The following is a 16,868-nucleotide window of genomic DNA, read 5'->3' on the forward strand; positions in this document are numbered from 1 at the left end:
TTTATTATAATCTACTTATATTTTCCCAATTAGACACAGTTAGAGATTCTGGTATGAATCTATTTTGTATATCCTTATATGTACCTATTCTCCTGTCCAACTAAATTGCCACATAACACACTTGTTAATCATGGCAAATTTAGATTCTACAATGCACATTTTAAAGTTAACTGGCAAGTAACCTTATTTTACTTGTAGAATACATTTTACAAAAAAAAAATACATCTGTGCCTTTATTTGGATTCCTGATTTTAAGAGTACCTGCATGGTCTTTTTACATGGGTCCATTTGTTTAGGTCCAAATCAGTGATACAAATACAGTTTCTGGTTTAGTAAGTCTGGGGTGGAGCCCAAGATTCTGTATTTATAACAAGTTCCCATACTGCTGACCTGAGAATAATATTTGAAACAGGAATGTTGTCACCTATGACCTTGTCAAATCTCACGTTCCTGGGCTGTGTTGTGGTACATGGGCCATGCTATTAGTTTTCTAGCACAAATGTAAGCTGTGCAGGAAATAACATTAAGATGCCTGTGAAGATTTGATGTGATTATCTAGCTCTTACTCTGACAATTATTAGCCACATTTAGTGGCCTGTTAAAATTCCTTGGAATCCTGAGACTTGTGTGAGTGGCTGGTCTCCTGTCCAGCCCATTCCCATCATCAGTGGAGAGAAGCAGGGTTACATGATAATTTCAATCCTTTCCGATTCATTTCACACAGCTGTGCTCAAGAACTCAGAGGACATAGAAGCCAGTGTAAAAATAGGCTTCTGTCCTCTGGGAGACATTGCCCTCAAAGCTACTGCTATAACCTCAACCTCTCAAGACCAGGCCCCAGGAGCTGCTGTTGGCTAACAACTGTGCTTTTGAAGCCAGCACACAAGAGAGAGAAAACATCTTGCAAAAACTCAGGAGCACCATGGGCCTATGGCTAGCACTAAGGAAACGAAAATATTTTTTAATACATAGTCATTGAACTAAAGTACATGATTAGTGCCACATGATTTCAAATTAATTATCATATTTTAATTCGCACAACTATCCAGTGAAGTAACTTTCCTATCCCTGTTTTTTTAAAAAAATATATATTTTATTGATTTTTTACAGAGAGGAAGGGAGAGGGATAGAGAGTTATAAACATCGATGAGAGAGAAACATCGACCAGCTGCCTCCTGCACGCCCCCTACTGGGGATGTGCCCGCAACCAAGGTATATGCCCTTGACCGGAATTGAACCTGGGACCTTTCAGTCTGCAGGCCGATGCTCTATCCACTGAGCCAAGCCAGCTAGGGCAAGATGATGTTTTATTAAAGTGACCTACTTATGTGATCTATTTCCCTTCCAACTATAAACCCCACCATGGCGTATTCATATGTGGACCCCCAGTCCTTTGGAACGTGGAAGGCATGCAATTCATGTATACTGACAAATTATAGCACAATAGAAGAGAATTTTAACCTGAGCGGCAAACTAGCTCAAGAAAGTCAGCATGTTCCTCTGGAGTCTGCCTGAAAGGAACTACTTATTGAATAATACAGTGACAGGCACACAAGCAAAACTTATTCTCACGGAAGGAGCTCAGAATACAGTGGGGAGCCAAGCCTGTGCCCAGTGACCATGTAAGAGGATCATGCTACACCAGAGACACAGGGAAGATTCAATGGGAAGGCAGAAGAGGCAGGTCTAGGAAGGATTAAGGAAGTTCAGCTGATGGTGAGCTGTGTTGAAGAGTAAGCAGGAGTTTGCAAGGCAGAGTGTAGAAGGCGTGGAATAAGAAAAGGGTATCAATGGAAACATTGTGCAAAAATAGAGAGAGAGGAGAAAGCATGGAGCTTTGGAAGATAACAAATATTTCAAGGTTATTGGCTCATGAATATCTCCTCTATCAAATGTGAGCTCCCCAAAAAGCAAAAAACTTGATTTCCTACCTAACCTATTGTAAGTATTTAATGGCATATAGTAGATATTCCAGAAATAATGATTGGATGAACTAAATAAATGAATAGACCAGTGAAAATACTTAATACCTACAGTTAAGCTAGAGTAAGAAGACTGGTCTTGAATTGGCTCACACATTGCTATGGTATTTTCAGTGTTTTAAATCAGCTAAAGCCTAGACTCAACCCCAAGTTTCCAGAGCATGCATTTACATCTATATAAATCACTTAGCCATCTGGCCTCTGCATGGGCTGCTATAGCACAGAACCATAGACAGGGTGGCTTAAAAAATGGAAATTTATTCTCTCATGGTTCTGGAGGCTGGGATGTCTCAGGTCAAGGTGCTAGTAGATTCTGTGCCTGGTGAGAGCCCTCCTCCTAGTTTGTAGATGACCACCTTCTTGCTGTGTCCTCACGTGGCCAAGAGAGGAAGCTCTGGTGTCTCTTCTTCTTATAAGAGCACTAATCCCATCATGGGCCCCACCCCCAAATCCTCATCTAAACCTCCCATCCTGGCCGGTGTGGCTCAGTTGGTTGGACATTGCTCCAAGCACTGAAAGGTTGCAGGTGCGATTCCTGGTCAGGGCATATGCCTGGGTTGTGGGCTCAATCCCTGGTAGAGGGTGTGCAAGAGGCAGTCAGTCGATGTTTCTCTCTCTCCCTCTCTTTTCCTCTCACTCTAAAATCAATAAAAAAAACAACCACCTAATTAGAATGACATTGTTGTGGTCCTTGTGATGTTGCTATCTCACATGTCCTTGCAGGCTCTTTGTTTCTGTACAACATGGCATCTGGCTTTTCCTCTTCTGCTCTATTGTTCTGTGTTTGAGGTCTTCTGTGGCTGCTGCTACCAAAAGCATGGATGGTCCTGCCAAAAATGGTAATGCCACCAGTGATGGCCACACCTGCCAAAGGCACAACTGCTCCTCCCAATGCCAGGGAATTCAGGCCAGCAAAGAGACAGGCCTGCTCCTGTATCTTCTCAATTTAGATTAAGGGTGGTCCAGGCTGTCCAGGCTCTCCGGACCTCTTCTCTGCTCATACAGCAACACCAGAATTTCTCTCTACCCCTCAGGCTGCAAAGCTGTGCCAATTTGAGCTCTGGCCGCCTTAGTAGACATTCAGAAAATGTCTCTTCTGGTTTTTATGCAATATTTTTGAAGTCTTTCTTCCAAAGACAGAGGCATGAGTCCACTGGTGCTGAATATTAAACACCTCTCTTCAACACTGATCTGTTGACTTTGGATCAAAGCTCTTCCTAACCTGTCTTTTCTATTAGAGGAGACTTGTTTACCTTCCTGAGTCATCCAGATTGTGGCTGAATCCTGTGCAAACGCAACTGGCTCAAGTTGGGATTCCCGCTACAAGAAGCTCCTTGCAGGCCAAGTCCATGCTTCTTTTGTGCTCTTTATACTCCACTCTATTATACTGGACAAATATTAATACTTGATCGTAGTTCTTAAAGTAAAAACGGGTGGCATAAGGACGCATGGTGCTTATGCACTACAGGAAAACAAAAGCAACTCCTTAAAAATACTACATGTTTCAGTTCTACTGCAAGCAGCCTGATTCTGTATGTCCCGCTCAATACTAGTACCGTGTCCGGCTGCAGCCAGGCCTCTACAAATGCATATTAAATAAGCAGCTATTTTAAAAGTTTCCTGTGAACCAAAACAAATAAATCTCACCTATGGAGGGTGGGGGCATGATCTCAGAAGAATGACTGTGAAGATTTCCAGTACATAAAAAATTGAACCTTAAAGACAATGGTGTTCACTTCCCCATTGGCATCCTTAAAAAGGAAACATGATATGGCATGCAAGACAACAGAAAGAGAACAAAGAAAAGTACTAGATGGTTTTCAACCATGCTTCCCCTTACTCTAGCCCTGCTTCCCTCTTGGCAATTTCTTGAATATTCCAGGAGTGTTCCCCTCTCAGGATCTTTGCAGTTGCTGTTCCTCTGCCTGGAATACACTTGTCTCAGATCATTCACAGGCGCTGCTTCCTGCCTTCATTCAGTTCTCTGATGTACCATTGGCCTTTTCTGGCTAGCCTTTTTTTTTAATTGATTTCAGATTGGAAGGGAGAAGGAGAGAGAGATAGAAACATCACTGATGAGAGAGAAACAGTGATCGGCTGCCTCCTGCACGCTCACCACTGGGTATCTAGCCTGCAACCTGGGCATGTGTCCTGACCTGAATCAAAGCATGACCTCCTGGTTCATAGGTTGAGTCACAACCACTGACCCACACCAGTTGGGCCTGGCTACCTGTTAAAACTTGAGCACTCTCCCTATTTCCTGTCCTGTTACCTTGCTTTATTTTTCTTCATAGCATTTAATTACCACTTGGCATTATATTATTGGCTCATTTCTTTCATCTGGGGTATTAGGTGCTTAAGAGCAGGAACTGTGTTTGCTTTGTTCACTGCTCTATCTCCAGTATCTGACACATAGTAGGTGATTCATAAATAATGTTTAAATCAATTGTATTGGAATATGGATTTTGATGCAAGGTACTATTAATCATAAATATGATTAAGTAAATATGTTTTAAAAAATCAGACTTCTGCTTCTGGTAAAATGGAGTAGTTTGCAAGGCATTGATGTGAAAAGGGGGCATCAGACCATGAAAAGCAGACTACTATTCTGCTGCATTTTCCCAGCGGACATTTGCTGGTTTCAGAAATGGACAAGAGGCTGAAAATAGGAACTTTTGGTGGCCAAAGGGAAGCTTCTGGGATTAAAGAAACCAGCAGATTAAAGAAAGGCAGAAGCAGTGTTAAAGATTCACAGGCCAGCATCCTGGTGAAAAGGGAAGGGTAAAGAATTGGGCCTAAAATATGACCTGCTTTTCCTTGACAACATTTGCTTGATATGTTGGAGAGTTGAAAGGAACTGCTGAGTTTTGCCAGGCTGAGGCAACACGGATTAAGGTTCAGTCTCAGAAGCTGACGGGACAAAGATTAGGGAAAGTCCTTTGTGAACAAAGTAGTCTCTGAGAGTCGCTTTCCAACCTTGCTGCACATTGAAATAATGTAGACATTTTTAAATTTTTTAATTTAATTTTTTTAAAATATATTTTTTTATTGATTTTTTACAGAGAGGAAGGGAGAGAGATAGTGAGTTAGAAACATCGATGAGAGAGAAACATCGATCAGCTGCCTCCTGCACACCCCCTACTGTGGATGTGCCCGCAACCAAGGTACATGCCCTTGACCGGAATCGAACCTGGGACCCTTGAGTCCACAGGCCGACGCTCTATCCACTGAGCCAAACCAGTCAGGGCTAATTTTTTAATTATTATTTTTAAATGAGTTTATTGGGGTGGTATTGTTTAATAAAAATATACAGGTTTCAGGTATACACTTCTACAATATATAATCTGCATATTGCATTGTGTGTTCACCACCCCAAGTCAAGTTCCATTTATCCCCCCTTTATTCTCTTCTACCTCCCTCCACCCTGCTTCCCCTTGGCAATCACCATACTATTGTCTGTGTCCATGAGTCTTTCATTTTTTCTTTGCTTAATCCCTTCTCACCCAGCCCCCAATCCTCTCCCCTCTAACCCAAAGCAGTAAGAAATAAAAGATAATGGGCAGGAATCCCAATTATAACCATAACTGTTGTAGGTATTACATATAATTGCAGCACTGTCTCCTTCAAAGCTCAGAATGTGTTTTCCCGTTGTAGTTTTCAATAACAACCACACTGGTCTGTAGAGAGAGGCACCTGGTGCGGCTGGCATGTCAGTGCTTCCTAGGACCTGGGCACACTGGGCAAGTCTCCCGGGTTCCATTCACGAGCAGGCCCCAGAAAATGACTGACACAGAACAGTTGCTGTTACCGGTAGGTTAAGACATGGACTAGTTCCAAAGGAAAAGAAAGGCTTTCTCACACCCATCTTTCAAAGTAAAGTAACTGAATAGCTTTAAAAATAACAGCAACAAACAATATATCACCAAAAACCAGGTATCAACTGAAACAATAAACTTCTTTACTCTCTCAGTGGGTGGGAGTCAAAACCAGCTGTCAGACTCGCATATCTGCTTCTTTTCCATTTTTAATTCAATTTTCCCTTCAAATGAATCATGGTATGGTCTTGGTTGCTCTGAGTAGCAGAGAAAAAAGCCAGAAAAAGCAACTGCTGCATATAGATATCAGTACAAGAAAAAAACCTTGGACAATCTGTCTCCTCTCCAGACTTCAGTCCCACCCCCTCACCCCCTACCCCCCACCCCCCACCCCCACCTCAGTCTGCCTTGAAATTTCATTCTTCTGCAAATATGCTCCTTTTCCCTTTTTGCCACAGGAACCATTCACCAAAACAAAACATGGGATAAAATATATTCCAAGCTGAATTAAAACCATTAGCCCCTTGAAAACTCATTCCAAGGAAGAGAAAAGGAACAGGCAAATTTATTAGGTGCAAAGAAAGGATGTTGGTTACCTGGGAATTCAGTTCAACTTTAAAGGCTTTTTAAATTAAATTATTTAATGAGTTGAAAGAAGAGAAGGAACAAAGGTTAGAAAATGAGTGTACATGTTTTCAGTCAGGAACAATGAAAGCAAATGAACCCAGGTTTTCAGCGCTATTGTTTTTCATGGGTTCTCCTTCAAAATTCGTGCTGGAAGTCTAACAAAATTAAAACTCCGGGGATAAGGGTGCCACAGACACAGGGAGGGGACAGGGTTAGGGAGAGTGCATCGAGAAGGCTCTTTGAAGTTGGGTGGGCAAGGAGTGTAGAAAAGGGCATAACAATGAAGAACAAAGATTTAGATTCCAAATAAGGTCACTATAGAAAGGGTATATCCTAACTCTTATATTTAATGTGCCTTTAGAGTACATTAACTGTCTTGTTTTGATAAATAATAATAACAATGCTATAATGTACCCTATAGTTTACAAATTTAATGGGGGAAACTTGGAAGAAGCAATGGGTAAAAATGAAAAACACATTCTTCCATTTCTACTTTTTTTCCCCTTTTTTCTTAAAGGTGGTCTTTCCCTGTCCAAAGTGTAATCATATGTGAAACTCCATCATTTCCCCTTTTGCCTTTCCAACCCCAACATGCTTCATTATAGTCACCATCATGCCATTCATCTGACGTCTTTCACTAACTACCACAATTTAGTAGGTGTTTGGTATTCCTGAAGGTAGTGTTTTTCATTAAAAGACACATTCAAGCTGGTTCTCTAGACTCAGTTGAAGCAAGGGCTTGGTAATGAATCTATTATTTAAATTAATAAACAGTTCTGGAACACTGTTTTAAAACATTTATCTTATTTTAGAATTAAAGAAACACAGTTTGGTCTGTTTTTTTTTTTAAAAAAAGTTTTACTCGCTTTACAGCACAGTTATTTGCATTTTTCTTCATCCACAACTGACTAGATTGAAAAAAAAATAGCAGGAGATGTAAAAATGAAGAAAGAAAATAAATAACAACATGTCAAGGCTTTTTCTTTTCTTTCTTTCTTTTTGGAACTGAAAGAAAGAAAGAGAAAGAAAGAGAGAAAACCACCAGGCCTGATTAGTTCAACATTTGGGGGCAAAGAGACATTGTGTATAATGTCAGTAAAGTCACATCAGCAAGAGACCCCAGGACACCATGGGAGGGAATGTTTATCAGACAAATGTGTCTCCAAGGTTCTTGTGCTGGGAGGCACCTTTTCCACCCCTTCCTGTTTGCATTCCTCAGAGTCAGATTTCAGCGGAGGGGGTGGAAATTAAATAAAGGTGCATTGGAAGAGACATAATTAGTCCTTAAATCATAGGATCTCAGATTCGTGAAATTTCATTGAAAATTTAGCTCAAAGCCTTTTAAAAAAATGCCTATGGGGCAACCTCTTCAGATTTTCTCCTAAGAATTTAATGTTTAGCATACACAAGTAATTATTACTCAATAATGCTCTTTTGTTCTGAGCTAAGAATTCCTGTGAGCAGTGCTTTCACCTGTGGAACAGAAGAATTCACAGAAATACACTCACCCAGCCGTGTTCCTCTGTGAAGTTTGCTTCAGGTTTTCTCTCAGAGCATCCAACACTTCTCTTGGTTGTTTCTTGCAGTGGTTCACATTAGCAAACACGTCACTGAACAGCACAGTGTCAATCCCAGAGCACCCTCGGATGACAGGCCCCCTTTATAAGAACCACCCTGGAGGAAAAAAGGATATAATGTGAGGAAAGCCTCAACTAACTTTGAGGGAAGCATAGATTTCAACTTGTAGCATGTTTAGGGTCTACTAACCTTGTGGAATAGCTTAAATATGTGCTAGTTTCTCCCCCCTCACCTCTAAAAAAGCAAAACAAAACAAAACAAAAAACACAGAAGGAGAAATAATCTATCACAGTCTACTGAGAATTCAGGTCTGGTTGTGGAAAAGAAAGCATAGTTTGCAGGAAAAATCCTGAAAATCCTTATAAAGAGTTAGAGCTAGAAGTTCTCAGATTCTTTCTGTTTGAAAGCCACAAACTGGATTGTGAGGAATCCATGAAGGCATGAATGAAATTCACACTGCAGACTCACAGCCCAGCCCAAGACTCCAACATGGCAGCCCCTGATAAACAGCTGGAGGCGCAGTCCGGGCAAAGGGGCCCGCACACCAGCTATACCTATGAGATTTAGGACCACACATGACTGATGTTTCTGGTGGGTGTTAGTTCGCTGTGTGTCTAAATAGATCACAGATGATTTTAATAAAGTATTCTGTAATTATAATTAATGAGAATTTACTTCAAATCTCTTGCTAAATATAATTTTATAAGCCAAAACTGTAAGTCATTAGCAGCACAGCTTTGGCTTCTTCAGCACTCAAGGAAAACTAGATTGCAAGAGGAGGCTCTTGAGCAATAAAATAAACTGTTACCTCTGATTTATAGAATCATCACGTCCATATGGCAAAAGGAATCTGTCTCAGGGAGCCTGTGACACAGAGTGTCAGAAAACACTCCAAAGCTCTGAACTGGCTGCCGTTTATTGTATGTTAATCTCCTGTGAGTTTCCACAGCTCACTCAGCCAGGCACTGTGTGGAGCACTCAAGGAAGCAAGCACGTGCCATTTATTTTATTTTTTATTTATTTATTTTATTATTATTTTTTTATTGCTTAAAGTATTACAAAGAGTATTACATATGTGTCCTCCCCCCCCCCCCCCGCCCTTGACAATCCCCTGGCCTCCCCTACCCCGCAGTGTCTTATGTCCATTGGTTATGCTTATATGCATGCATACAAGTCCTTCAGTTGATCTCCTACCCTTCCCTACTGCCCCCCAACCCTCCCCAGCCTTCCCACTGTAGTTTGACAGTCTGTTTGAGGCAGCTCTGCCTCTGTATCTATTTTTGTTCATAAGTTTATAAGTCTTTATTACCCATAAATGAGTGAGATCATGTGGTATTTTTCCTTCATTGACTGGTTTATTTCACTTAGCATAATGTTCTCCAGTTCCATCCATGCTGTTGCAAATGGTAAGAATTCCTTCTTTTATACAGCAGCATAGTATTTCATCGTGTAGATGTACCACAGTTTTCTAATCCATTCATATACTGATGGGAAGCACGTGCCATTTTTATTCTTGGCCCTGCCCTGGCCTGGCCTGCCCTGGGAGGAGGTGGGGTGCTGGATACCAAGATCAACAGTAATTGATATAAATGTGAGGAGTCAGGCAGAAGGCTGACCAGGACTCCTTTTGACATCCACAGGGTGAATATCTACATTTTATTACCTGCTGCTGACTCAATGGCCTAAAGCAAACTCCCCCAAAACCTGACAATCTTACTGTTTACTAAACATTACCATTGATATGTCTGTTTGCATTCCTAAAGGCAATTGTGTATTTTAGCTAATAAAAGCAGCTGGGAAGGAGCAACAGGAGAACTTGACTGCTATAGTTAAGTTTTCCTCTGGTTCCCCCGGTATTAAAACTAATATTTCGTCTTGTGTATCACTGGTGCGGCAGCTCTTCCTCCAAGCCTTTGAACCTGCGAAAGCCACGCTGGCCGTGGACTCTCACAGTGGGGCTCTTCAGAGAGACAGCAGCTTGGCCAGAGGGGAAAGCTCATGGATTGTGAAAAACATTAACTACGGAAGAAGATACGGAGCAAACACCACTACCAACAAGAGCTGGTGGGCCAAGGGGAAACGGCATGGGTGTGTCTCCCACCTCATAGGAGTGAGTATACTTTACAGCAACGTTTCCAACAGGGAGCCACTGTGTACCAGGAAGTGTTCAGCTGCAGGTAAGAAAATCCATTCCAGTTACTTCAAGCAGAACGGGGTTTAATTCAGGGAATCATTGGAATAGCTAGAAGAATAGACTCTAGGCTGGGCTCTCAGGAACGACTTTCAGAATAACACTGCAGAACTGGCCTGCTAAGGGACCTGTTGCCCCAACTACAATCAGAGGGCTCTTATGACAACTGCTGGCTCCAGGACCATCATGCCTTACTTGAAATCTAGGAATCAAGAAGCTGACTCTTGTGCATCCCAGAAACAGCCTGCCCCACGGTGAATGCAGGGACTACAAGTCATCACCAGAACTCTTGGCTTCAGAGGCATTCTGTGTCATCTCCATCTGTACAAGCTAAAATGGGTGCCCTGTGCCCCGCTGCCTCACTCTTGACTTCACTCAGTTCTGGACTCAACCTTGCACCAATGCAACAAATAGATGCAACCTCTTTCTTGTGACAGGGGATATGGAAAATGTAATGTTTAGCTTTCTTAACCAGAGAGTTCTAAATATGGGTAATGTGTACCATCAATCTCCAGAATAGAATACAGAGCATGGCATTTTGGCAACTTAATTGATCATTGGCCCTTGTTTGCAGCAGCTACCTTGCAGGACTGGGCTAGAACTGTGGCTCCCAATTTCTGGCTCTGTGCCCACGCCTTATCTCTGCAGAAGAAAATAATATGTTGTTTCATATTCAGGCTTTTACCATAGCTATCTTAGCTAGAATTTAATCATACTCATAAATTGTATTTGCTATTGAGTTACATGAAAAGTAATATTTTTCTTTTCTTTTTTTTTAAATATATATTTTATTGATTTTTTACAGAGAGGAAGGGAGAGAGATAGAGAGTTAGAAACATCGATCAGCTGCCTCCTGCACATCTCCTACTGGGGATATGCCCGCAACCCAGGTACATGCCCTTGACCGGAATCGAACCCGGGACCTTTCAGTCCGCAGGCCGACGCTCTATCCACTGAGCCAAACCGGTTTCGGCGTAATATTTTTCTTTTAGGTAAACAGATGACTTAAAGATGATTTCATCACAATTATGTGTGCATTTTTAAATGAATGGAAAAATTATCAAAATAAAATGCCCTCAGAACAATGTCCTGTATATTTTATTCTAAATACTGATTAGCTAGTATGTAGTGATGGTATGAATGTTAAAAACAATAATAATAATAGGAGGAAAACATGCCACTGTTACTTAGATCTTTACCATGTGTTCAGACCATTTTCCTTCATGGAAATTTTTATGGAATGCCTGACTTTGTGGACAATTCCTGGACACGGTGAATTGTCTGTAATTGACAGGGAGCCCATCAGCAGGACACCTAATTACTTCCTCAGGTAGGTCGCTCAGGCATGAAACAGGACCCTGGGGACAGGCTCACCTCCTTCACCTGAAATTCCCTTAAACATTTACAAATATCAGTCAAGTGTGAGCCAAGTCCTGGCCCTGCCAATGTCAAGGCACTTTGGTCCCTTGGGCAAAAATTGCCAACCTTAATGGGTTCCAGCTGTCTCATGGTTGAATGCCTGCTCCGCCAGCCTGCAGGCTGCCCTGGCATTTCAAAGGGCTCCTAGCAGGCTCTGTCACCCATGCAGAAGGCAAAGCTGGCCTTTGAACACGTGGCCCTGCCAGGTTGACATGCACTACCCCCAGGAGAAAGCAACCGCTTCCTTATGGCTGCCTGGCTGGGCAGAGGGCTGGAGCTCAGATTACCTGCATCACTCAGGAGGCCGGAAAGCAACCCAGGATCAGCTTGAGCAGGGTGCGGATTTCAGCCACCCAAGCAGCCAGGGGAGTACCCCAGGCAGCGTGGAGTTTTTCTTCTGCAAATCTCGGTAGTTTTGGGGACTTTTGCATTCTAACATATTATGAGGTGGGAATCCTGTGGACATTTGGACTTCACAGAGAAATGATCTGCATTTGATATTCCCTGCACATAAATAGATGTGTGTGTTTCTAAGGCAAGAATATGATTTTTTCATGCAAATTATGTCCAGTTAATCACCAGGATTTCTTTGTTGTGATAATAGGGAGACAGGTTCTCTGCACATAGTACATCAGGTGAACTAGCAGACTTCACTCCCTTCAGACTTAGAGAAATGGCTGAGTTTATTAGAAAGCTGAGATAGACATTCTTATGTCAGAAAAAAATATTTGTTCCAATTTACTAAATCATTGTAAGTTTCTAAATGAAAAACATGTATGTTTACAAGTTTCAATAAAATGATCCCAAGGTAAAAAATTCGAAGTTAAGCCGTCTGTTCTATAGGTCTCAAAATGTCAGTCACGGGCCATATACTGCCTGTAAAATGTTTGCTTTGGTCTGCATGATGCTTTCAGAAATAAACTCCGCTTTAAGAAAATGGAGTCAACATCTAGAAATCAGAAGCTAGTACTTTTTTTTTTAATGGGGACATCAGAGGTGTGTAGTGTTTAAGCCAGAAGCGCTGGCAAGACTGACCAGACCCTTCCCAGGAAGGAAGCGAATAACTGAATTGCTAGGTTCAGTCAATGAGGCATGTGAGCTAAACTGAAAATAGACAGATTAATGGAGAAAAGCCACACAAATTGCATTGACGTTGTTTTTTTTATGTGCACAGGATCTTTTACAGAAAAGAAGGGAGAACCCAAAGAAGCAGTTAGACTTGGGGGCTTATGTACCATTTCAACAAAGGACAAAAAAAATGTGATGTGATTAGACAAAGAAAAGGGGGTTTGGGGTACTAGGGCCAATGAATTATGGGAAAGTGAGTAGGAAATACAAGGGGGTCACTAGGGGAAGTGAAGGTTACCTCAGTAAGGTTTGCATATCACACTCATGTGCAGGCTCCGATTTTCAGTGACGAGGGCCGCGCGCCTCGAGGCGCTCTAGTACAGGAGAGGAGGGGATTTATGGCTGCTTTTAGTCAGAAAGGAGGACAGCAGAGAGTTCTTGCACCTACTATTTCTCCATTGCCTTCTGCTCAAAATAATCAACATGCCAAATTGCATAGTTTGGGGTGTCATATCCTGACCCCCCTTGCACAGCAAAGAAACTTTTATAACTTTGACCCGTGCTTTGCACAGATTACATTCTCTGACTACCATGCAATGAGGTGAAAAGTCAGTAACAAAATAGCCCCAAATAGCTCATACTTTTAGAAATTAAATTATATATATATATATATAATAAGTCATGGATCACAGTGTTGTGGCAAATGGCCCAAGAGAACGCCAGCCGGCACCCAGAGGAATCAGGAAAGTTACCTTTACTACACAGCGCTGCTAGTCCAGGGGATTTTGATCCAAAGCCTGAGCTGACAATGTGGGGAGGTTTTGATATATATATCTTCTTGCGGAGGGCCCCTCGGGGTAGGCTTTGCAGCTCCGCCCAAGTCCATTAGGACGGGGAAGTAAGATTACTGTTTAACTAGACACTGAACTAGGCTATAAGCCCCTGAAGTTGTCCCCCTATTTTCCTTCTCAACAGAAGAAATCATAATGGAAATCAGAACACACTCAGAAATAACAGTAATAACAGACCTTATATCAACACTCAGGGCATACCCAGTCCGTCGTTCCAGTTTCATCAGTTATGCCAATTAAAAGATTGGGTTTCTTTTCTTTTGACACTTTGAGTCTTTTGCTTAAAACATAATAGCCACTTTGTATACTACTCTCTTTAGGGACAGTTCATAAAAAATTGATCACTTTTCAGTGACATACTTTGTATTCAGAGTCAATTATTGTTTCCTGAGGAAATGTTTATGAGGAAACTTTTGTTTATTTATTAAAGGACCTTTTTTTTTTTAAAAAAGTAGCAACCACCAGTTAGTTTAGAGGATAGATCACAAATATGGGAGTAAAAGGTATAATATCTTAGTTTTGTGGTTATTTTTGACATGGACAGACTCTCATCTGGATTCCCCACACTCTGTCTCACTTCTGATGGGAAGCTCCTAGAATTTGCTTCTAACTGTGTTGTCTCTTTGAACAAAGCCTGGCATCCCCAGCCTCCTCCTTAAACGTGGCTCTGCAGAATTATCTTCTGCCCCTGTCACCCCACGAGCGAGGAGTCTCTAGCAATAAATTATTTCTGTTAATAAATCACCATGAGTTGAATAAAAAACGCAACCAACTAAATGCATGAATGTTTTTTTTTTTAAAAAATGGAGAAAATCCCAATGTTTTCATCCTGGTTCTATCCTCTTTCTTCTCGAGTTCATGTTCCTGAAACAACTCATAATGCCTTTCACTGAGAGAAAATAAAAATATGGTTTCTATGTTGTGCGACCATCTGCAAAACCCTCTTGTACTGGCTGTGAAGTGATGCTCTTATATTTCGTGGTTCTCCCCACGGAGGATGGTTCCCAAATGCCTAGAACACATCCTACAGGTGCTTGATATTTTTATAGGCACATGTTTTAGATTCCTTTCTTCTAAATTTTCCCAGTTTTGCTTATTTGTCTCCCTGGTTGACCTGTCATGAACGGCCTGAGAAAAAGTAAATACTTAACACAGGAATTAGAAGAGCTATTTGGAAGATCGGCTGGTCTTGATTGGGCTTCTCACTGAATGCTCCCATGCATGGGCACTGAGAATTCCCATTCATAGCAAAGCCCATTAGCTCTTTTTATGCGGATGGAAAACTGCTGTAGATTAAGAAGGCAATCAACCATGAGAACCACAGTGCTGGAAAAGCTATTTTTTTAAAAAGCACTAGGTTTTGTTTTATAAAACCAGAAGAATGAGATCCTAGTTGTTTTTGCAAGCCTCGAACAACTTATTTCGCCTCACTTGGTCTTTGTTCCCTCATTTGTAAAACGGGGAGGAGACAGGAGGAAAGTATGTTAATCTACCTCTAAGCTCACAGGGAGAGTAAAAAACTCTAGGATTGTGAGAATCCTACCACTACACAAGCACTTTGGAACAATAATTACAATAACAGCAGCTGCCGTGGCATAACACTGTGTCCAGGGAATTCTGCTGAGTGGCCTTCATGCAGCCCCGGGCGATGGGCCCTTGACAGCTAGGTGACACTCCTTTAACTGCATCGCACCATCAGTTTTGTGGCAACAGGCTTTATTTTAATTTTTAGTTTTCTGTTAATAAATCTCCATGAATTGAATTAAAAACCAAACCAACCAACTAAAAGCATGAATGTTTTAGCTTTAAGTGGAGAAAATCCCAATGTTTCCACCCACATCCACCCCCTTGTACCTTCTTGTGATCTTGGAGCTTCTCCCTCAGGACTTCTGGGTCACATTTTTCACAGTGGACTTTCTCAAGATGCTTCTGTCGAAAGTGATACTTCGGAGCCCCGGGACTGAGAAATCACTCCTGCAGCTTCACAGTTGAAGGTTTTAAGAGCCCACATCCTTTCCCAACAAAGTATTGGATTTAGAGCCTATTGATGACTAAAACCAGAAGAGAAGCTAGTCCCTCAGTTAACTAGAATAAAGAAGATGCTACTTCTGGATGTGAACTTGTGTTCCGTCGCACGAATGTTGGCTATGAAACTTATCCCTCACTACCATCCAATAGGACATCGTGACAGTATCTGTTTACTAGTGGATCAGCTGCTTCTAACCTGAGTTTATAAACATCAGGGTTTTAAAACCAATAAAAACAAGTGCTAAATTGTGTGTGTAGGTATGTATGTACGCAAATTTTTCTAAAAAGGGTTTCACTAGACCACCAACTTGCACCATACACAAAAATAAACTCAAAATGGATAAAGGACTTAAACATAAGACAGGAAACCATAAAAATATTAGAGGAATCTACAGGCAGCAAAATCTCAGACATATGCTGAAGCAATATCTTTGCCGATACAACTCCTAGGGCAATGGAAACTAAAGAGAAAATAAACAAATGGGACTACATCAAAATGAAAAGCTTCTGCACAGCAAAGGAAACCATCAACAAAACAACAAGAAGACCCACTGCTTGGGAGAACATATTTGCCAATGTTATCACTGATAAGGGTTTAATCTCCAACATTTACAGGGAACTCATAGACCTGAACAAAAGGAGGAGAAACAATCCAATCAAAAAATAGGCAACGGACCTAAATAGACACTTTTCAAAAGAGGACATTCAGAAAGCCAAGAGGCATATGAAAACATGCTCAAAGTCACTAATTATATGAGAGATGCAAATCAAAACGACAATGCGGTATCACTTCACACCTGTCAGAATGGCTATCATCAACAAATCAACAAACAAGTGTTGGAAAGGATGTGGAGAAAAAGGAACCCTTCTGCACTGCTGGTGGGAATGCAGACTGGTGCAGCCACTGTGGAGAACAGTATGGAGCTTCCTCAAAAAACTAAAAATGGAACTCCCATTTGACCCAGTGATCCCACTTCTAGGAATATATCCCAAGAAACCAGAAACACCAATCAGAAAGGATATATGCACCCCTATGTTCATAGCAGCACAATTCACCATAGCTAAGATCTGCAAACAGCCTAAGTGCCCATCAGCAGATGAATGGATTAGAAAACTGTGGTACATCTACACAATGGAATACTACACTGCGGTAAAAAAGAAGGAACTCTTGCCTTTTACAACAGCTTGGATGGAACTGGAGAGCATTATGCTAAGTGAAATAAGCCAGTCAGAGAAAGATAAATACCACATGCTCTCACTCATTTGTGGAATATAATGAACAACATAAACTGATGAACAAAAGCAGATC

Source organism: Myotis daubentonii, chromosome 4 (genome assembly GCF_963259705.1).
Source record: "Myotis daubentonii chromosome 4, mMyoDau2.1, whole genome shotgun sequence".
NCBI classification, from domain to species: Eukaryota; Metazoa; Chordata; class Mammalia; order Chiroptera; family Vespertilionidae; genus Myotis; species Myotis daubentonii.